The sequence below is a fragment of the Petromyzon marinus genome, unplaced genomic scaffold (genome assembly GCF_048934315.1).
Source record: "Petromyzon marinus isolate PM22_M1 ecotype Great Lakes invasive population unplaced genomic scaffold, UKy_Petmar_22M1.pri1.0 PM_G_Scaffold_20, whole genome shotgun sequence".
NCBI lineage: Eukaryota > Metazoa > Chordata > Hyperoartia > Petromyzontiformes > Petromyzontidae > Petromyzon > Petromyzon marinus.
In genome coordinates, this window is record NW_027422762.1 from 1,641,447 (window position 1) to 1,649,020 (window position 7,574).

The 7,574-nt window shown below is 48.9% G+C and overlaps 1 long non-coding RNA gene across 2 annotated transcripts; it reads right to left on the reverse strand.

Annotated features, from left to right (window-relative positions):
* Window positions 1-987: 987 nt before the first annotated feature.
* LOC142912405 (uncharacterized) lies at window positions 988-5,999 on the reverse strand. Of its 2 annotated transcripts, none has more exons than XR_012934058.1 (5): window positions 5,786-5,999; window positions 3,441-3,580; window positions 3,220-3,297; window positions 2,742-2,834; window positions 988-2,051 (listed from the first exon to the last, which is right to left on the reverse strand). It is a non-coding gene; the product is annotated as an uncharacterized LOC142912405 (long non-coding RNA). The 2 variants fall into 2 exon arrangements; XR_012934059.1 differs by lacking the exon at window positions 5,786-5,999 and adding an exon at window positions 5,365-5,399.
* Window positions 6,000-7,574: the final 1,575 nt, after the last annotated feature.

Consider the following 7,574-nt stretch of genomic DNA (forward strand, 5'->3'; position numbering starts at 1 on the left):
ATTTTTGTTTAAAAAAATTGTTACTTATTAACTTTGTACCCAGTGGTGTTGACAAGAATCAATTATCAAAGTTAATGACACACCCACAAATGAAAAGACGGCTGATAAGTTAAAAAGCCAAGCTCCATTGGAAGTGGACAGTGACCAGTCATTTTATTGTCGAGATACGTTACACAAGTGCGTTACTTGGCGGGCTGCAGGCCAACAGTAGCCGTTCAAGATGAGATCAGATTGCTTCATTGATGTTTTGTTCATCATTAGACCTCCTTTGCCAGTACCAAAATATAATAATAGGGTTTTTCCTCTTTTTTTCTGGCAACAAAACTGAAGCCTTTTTAGCAAGGATTCATGTCTGCATTAACCACAATACCTGCAGTCAAAATGCAAACGAAAAAACATACTATGATAATAAATATGTGGCATTGAAGCCTCGACCCAATTGGTGCTCGACCAGATGACGCCAAAAGGCTCAAAAGAAAGCCGTCCCTTGGTGTGGACCAATCAGTTTCAAGGACAATGCATCATCATATATTATCATAGTATGTTTTATTTTTGCATTTTGACTGCAGGTATTGTGGTTAATGCAGTAGACATAAATCCTTGTTCTATGGGAGCCTTTAACATTGAAGTCTATGGGAGCCTTTAGCATTGAAGTCTATGGGAGCCTTTAACATTGAAGTCTATGGGAGCCTTTAATATTGAGGTCTATGGGAGCCTTTAACATTGAAGTCTATGGGAGCCTTTAACAGTGAAGTCTATGGGAGCCTTTAACATTGAAGTCTATGGGTGCCTTTAACATTGAAGTCTGTGGGAGCCTTTAACATTGAAGTCTGTGGGAGCCTTTAACATTGAAGTCTATGGGAGCCTTTAACATTGAAGTCTATGGAAGCCTGTAACATTGACGTCTATGGGAACTTTTAACATTGAAGTCTATGGGAGCCTTTAATATTGAAGTCTATTTGAGCCTGTAACATTGAAGTCTGTGGGAGCCTTTAACACTGAAGTCTATGGGAGCCTTTAACATTGAAGTCTATTGGAGTCTTTAACATTGAAGTCTATGGGAGTCTTCAACATTGAAGTCTATGGGAGCCTTTAATATTGAAGACTATGGGAGCCTTTAACATTGAAGTCTATGGGAGCCTTTAACATTGAAGTCTATGGGAGCCTTTAACATTGAAGTCTATGGGAGCCTTTAACATTGAAGTCTATGGGAGTGTTCTATGTTGAACTTCTTTCGCTCCGTACGTGGCCAGCCATGCAAACCCACTGGCGGCATTCACAAAACAGACCCAGCACCCGTACCTCTGATTAGCACGGTTGGCCACGTAGGGTGCGAAAGAAGTTCAGGGCACGTACAGCCCTCGCGACAGGGAGCTTCGAGGCGCGTCGTCAGGGCCGTCGTTTGCGACATGGCCGGATAGCTTCTGAAAAACAGCTGCACGGCTCGGTGGGCATCAGGCGGTGAAATAAACAAAAAGAGTCTCCAGCGAGCGGAGAGCGAGAGGAGAGGCGGAGAGGGACGGACGCTCAGGCGCGGCGTTCGGTCTCACCACAGGATGGTGGCGGGCGGCCACACCAACACCGAGCACTCCATGTACACCGCCTCTCCCTCTCTCGCTCTGTACATCCTGTCTGGCTCCGACAGCATCTGCGGGGCGCTGGCTGTGTGAGCCTGTCGTCGGGGGGCTGCCGCGTCCCCCCCTACGAGTCGTGGAGGGGGGGGGGGTCATAGAAGGCGATTCGCACAAAGTGGGTTTTTTAAAAATATAAAAAAATCGATTTTCAGAACCCTCTCTCTCTCCCTCTCGCCTGCAAGGTTCTGCGGCTCGGAGTGGTTGTTTCTCGCGTTGGCCTCTCGTCACCGTGGCGGTCGCGTGGATTTCTCCCTCCGGGTCCTTCCGGGCGTCTCTCCCCCCGCGCCGCACTCAGAATCGACGTCGCGCGTTTCAAAGCGTTTGGGCCGCAAAACAAAAAAATGTCCGCGCCCGCTGACGACGGCGACGGCCCGGTCGCCGGTGAAAAAGCGCCACGTAGCTCGGTGGGGCCCTTACCTGCCGGTCAAACACAAAAACAAAGTTTTTCGCAGTTTTAGTTTTCCTAACGAGGGGACGCCGGCCCGGCCCCCGGGGGTCGACGTGGGGGGGGTCACGCTGGGGTCGCGGGTCGTGAGCGACAACTCCGTTGTTGTCCGCCCGGCGGTGGGAGTGAGCTCACCGCGGTGCTTCCCGTCTAGGCGGGTGGCACGTGGTGGGGTGAAGTGTGGGACACTTCAAGAGGTTTGGCTGGCGTGGCGGAGGAGTGGGGTCCAACGTGCCCTGCCTAGAGGGGAGCTCCCTACAGCGCTCTGTGCAGTGAAGGACCTCCTCCTTATCCTCCTCCCCCTCCTCCTCCTCGTCCTCCTCATCCTCCTCCTCATCCTCCCCCTCATCCTCCTCCCCCTCCTCCTCCTCCTCCCCCTCCTCCCCCTCCTCCTCATCCTCCTCCCCCTCCTCCCCCTCCTCCTCATCCTCCTCCTCCTCATCCTCCTCCCCCTCCTCCTCCTCATCCTCCTCCCCCTCCTCCTCCTCCTCCTCCTCCCCTTCCTCCTCCCCCTCCTCATCCTCCTCCTCCCTCCTCCTCCTATTCCTCCTTCCGCCAACAGGGGCACGAGCAAGTACTTGCAGTGCTGCACCTTAACAAACTGCGTACTCAACTGGGCCCTGTATATGTGTATGTGTGTGTGTGATGTCGCAACCGTGCACCTTTCCGTCGTGTGTCCGGAGGTTGCTGCTTTGCTGCATACACCTGATGTGAGCTTCTTTGGTACCGTACGTGGCCAGAGATGATAACCGCAGCTGTGGGCGAAAATACAGCAGAGTGTTAGTAGGGTCTCTGTGTGAGTAGTGTGTGGGTCTCTGTGTGAGTAGTGTGTGGGTCTCTGTGTGAGTAGTGTGTGTGTCTCTCTGTGAGTAGTGTGTGGGTCTCTGTGTGAGTAGTGTGTGGGTCTCTGTGTGAGTAGTGTGTGTGTCTCTCTGTGAGTAGTGTGTGGGTCTCTGTGTGAGTAGTCTGTGGGTCTCTGTGTGAGTAGTGTGTGGGTCTCTGTGTGAGTAGTCTGTGGGTCTCTGTGTGTGAGTAGTGTGTGGGTCTCTGAGTGAGTAGTGTGTGGGTCTCTGTGTGAGAAGTCTGTGGGTCTCTGTGTGTGAGTAGTGTGTGTAGTGTGTGTGTCACACAGATACCTACAAGTGTTTCGAGTACTCGGCCCCGCTTGAACGTCGAAGTGCTTCGTTGAAGCCATCATTTGCAAGAGCCGGAGCGCTTCTGAAAAAAAAAAGCGCCACGAAGCTCAGTGGGCATTGCCTGGTGAAGTCAAAAGAGTCGAGTTTAGTCGATGGCCTTTAGTGGGAGTAGCGTTGAGAGGGGGCATCGTCTCAAGTGTGGTAGCGGCGCTGTTTGCTACTCACGGTCAAGGGGCAGGGCGAAGGGGTTGTGACGACGGTCGCCCAGCACAACGACCAGCAAGGCCACTAAACGGGTGGTGGTGGAGAAAGTCTCCATTGGGGGGAGGTGGCAGATGGTCGGCCTGGCGGCTTCCTTCACTTGGCTAGGAGGGGTGAAGGGGAGGGAGTAGGAGGAGCAGTGGGAATGATATTTATTTAGACTGCAAGAGGAGGAATCCAAAGCGCTACGAAGCTCTTTTTGTCACAGATGTCCAGCTGTGGCACTGGGTCAGAACATGACAACAAACACAAAACAAAAACACGGCGTGAGTGCAGAGTTACAGGAAGAGTAAAACAAATCACTTTAAAAATATATATACTAATAAAACTAACCAATGTTTAATGTTGCCACGGGAAGCACACCACCGTGCTACATAGCTCTTTTTTAAGAAGAGAACTTGGCCCATAAATGGTGGGCTGATATCAAGTGGACATTCAGGGCAAAATACTCTAAACGCGTGGCGTTTCGGAATGCGGAGGGGGAAAAACCGGAGGACTCTGGGAGAAAAATCCACGCGGCCGCGGGGAGCGAGAAACGTCAACCCCAAAGAAAGAGCAGGGAGTGTCAGGGTCGGTATCAAACCCCACGACCTCCTGTACACCAGGTGACAACCATGCCGGGTTAAAGACCTCCTCCTTCACAAGGGACAATTGGATGCATGCCTAAGGCTCCCTCACTGATGGACACGTTCCTCCTGTGTTGAGCAAAATGTTTAGGTTCTCATCGTTTCGCAGAGGCTGCATTTTTTGCCACCGCAGAAAACGAACGTTGGGGGAAACGCCTCCTCGCATCGGACTCTTTCTTTTTTTGCTAAAGTCACGTAGGTAAAAAAAATCTATAAAATAAATAAATGAAAAAAACAACTCAATTAAAATCACGTTTCGGAGGCAGCAGCACAAGCTTCCGTCTTGAGGTGGAAACCGTCACGGCAAAATTGCTGCATCAGGTGAAGAGAACTCTAAGACACCCGAGATTGTATACAGGTTAAGGGGGGGGGGAGAGACAAGAAGGGCCGTGGGGGGGGGGGGCTAAGTTAAGCCACCTTCTGTTATGCTGCAGGGGGTTGGGGACGGAGAGATGGCCGTGTGCAGGTTGAAGAGCGTTACACACGTGAACCAGAGGCAGAAGGCAGTAGTTAAGCTGGCAAACTGGTTGCCTTGCGGAGCATACTGCTGTAAACTATAAGGCTGCTAAAGTTTAACTTGGGTTTAACTTTATTTTTTTTACCAGCGCGACTTTACCGAAAAAAAGCTAAAGACTATGAATCCTTGCACATCACGAAAGCTTCAAATCTAGCGCCTCACATCGTGTTAGTTTGGCACCGATGTTCGTGCTGATGTTTTAAACTAGATCAATAAAACAACATTGATTACAGCCCCAGCTCAGGTTATTTTCCCATCAATGAAACAGCCCCTGGAGTGAGAGCACCTTCCAGGATATAAACCAACACTGCCGCACGTCTGTCCAAGAGCTGTGTAAAAAAACAATTGAGTTGAAAAAAATGTCAAGCCGACAGGGAAAGGGGCTCCTGGCAAGTGTGACCACCAGCCAGGTCGATGTATTGGTAATGAGAATGTGCAATTGTTTTTGTCCTTGGAAACACGAACTATGAATAAAACGAGATATTCTTAGCTCTTTCGGTAAAGTCACGTTGAAGGGAAACAATAAAATAATAAAATATATATAAAACAATAAAATTTCTCACGACGTTTCGACCATAACACAAACGGTCGTCATCAGGTCGAAACGTCGTGAGAATTTTAATTATTTTATATATTTTTTATTATTTTATTGTTTCCCTTCAACGTGACTTTACCGAAAGAGCTAAGAATATGAATTACTGCAGTCACGAAAGCTTCAAATCAAAATTTAAAACGAGATACTCACAGAGTTTACGCTTCTGAATGTGCCCTTGTTCAAGCGCTTCACTCAGCCTAAGAGGCAGACGCACGGTAAATTATTGGGCGGCACTTTGTAAGCTGCTAAGGTAGACAAAGTGAGCTTGAACACGACGCGCTCGAGTGAAGTCTTTGAGCGACGCATCACCACGTTGACACGCGTGCATCGCAAACAATTAAAGTTTAAAACACGCAGCAAAGATTCGTTACAAAAAGCCGAGCGGCAGCCTTCACGCATCCTTTGGAAGCTTGCTAACCCACAACATAACCTAGAGACCATCTTCCAGGTCTCCATGGAGACCATCGCATGACAGCGGCATCTGTAGCCGGCCAAAGTGCCGCCTCGGCCGGCTGGGCAATCTAGCCGAGACCGGTGACACTCCCGGAATAGGCCTCAACGCGGCACTCACCAGCGCAACGCTGCGTAGGTGCTGGGGAGGGGGTCTTGAGCTATATCCTCCTTCGTGGTGAGGTTACAAACAAAACAATGTCCTCGTGTGGTCGTGGTGGAGGAGGAGATTCGACGTTCCGTGCCTCGAATCACGGGCAGGCGACTCGGCGGGGCTGTTATCACGTGAGGCCTTAGCAGGGCGCTTTTATAAATCGTAGTGTGGATAGGCGAACACGCAGTGCGAGCGAGGCTCAGATTCTGTAGAATTGATAAACACTGCCCATAGACTCAGCACTGCCCATAGACTCAACACTGCCCATAGACTCAGCACTGCCCATAGACTCAGCACTGCCCATAGACTCAACACTGCCCATAGACTCAACACTGCCCATAGACTCAACACTGCACCATATACTCAACACTGCACCATAGACTCAACACTGCCCATAGACTCAACACTGCCCATAGACTCAGCACTGCCCATAGACTCAACACTCCCCATAGACTCAACACTGCACCATAGACTCAACACTGCACCATAGACTCAGCACTGCCCGTAGAGTCAACACTGCCCGTAGACTCAACACTGCCCGTAGACTCAACACTGCCCATATACTCAACACTGCCCATAGACTCAACACTGCCCCATAGACTCACCACTGTGATCTCTACATTGGGTCAAACTTAACATATCTTAATGTTCGACGGCTTGTGCACCAGATCTTATTTATTCACGATGTACTTACAAAAAATTCCGCAGACTACCTACTGGATCTCCTCTCTGTTTCAAAGAACAAATTTGACCTCAGGTCTTCGCTCATTTACCAGCTTCACATTCCCTATTGCCGTACAAAAACAGGAGGAAGGGCCTTTGCTATTGATGCCCCCAGGGTCTGGAATGCTATTGCCAATAAACTGCAACTTGAATCACTACCTATGAGATCTTCACTCAAAACTGCTCTAGAGGAGTTGTACACCCCTAGCTGCCACTGCTATTCAGTGGCCTAAAATATGGCTCTAGATTTTGGTGTTATAATTTATTTATGTAGTTTATTGTTAAAAATTCGGTCACAGTCCCTATGATCACTGTTACATTGCATTTATGGCTTTTATTTTGGTGATTTCGAAAAGTTTTTATTTTATTTTTGGCCATGTTTTTGTTTATTGTAGTACGGAGTTAGACTGATGGCCTTAATCTTAGTTGTCTTGTGGTTGTTGTTGTTGTTTGACTTGCATCCCACTGGGATTTTTTGCACACAGCGTTGGTGTACGGTGCTATTTCAGGAATATTTTTGATGTTTTTTTTTTCCTGTATTTTCTGTTTGCACAGTCACACATAATCACTTTAAGATGTTTTCATGTTCATGTTTTTTTGTTTGTTGAGGTTGCACCCGATTCAAGAGCCGAATGGCTCACAGGGCTATACCAAATAAATTAAACTATGAACTACGACCTCCTGTAGACCAGGCGAGGTTTTAAAAATTTCCCGCGCTTTTTGTGACTCCGGGTCACGTGGCCCCGGCTGCCTCCACCCCCCCTCGCGCCCTCGGCAGCGCCTCTCAGTCCCTGAAGGCCACCGCGAGGTTGTTTTGTTAACAAAGTAAATAATGTCCTCATCGTGTACATGTACACACGTGTGTGTGTGTGTGTATAGAGAGAGAGTGAGTCACGAGTGATAGATAATTAATAATTAAGCTGAAGTTAGCCGTCCAAGTGGGAACGTGAAGAGTTTGCGGCGTTGGTTTTGGTGACGGTTTGTTTTTGGCGGGAAAAGTGAAAACGGCTGCGCTGGGGGCTCGCGTGAGGTA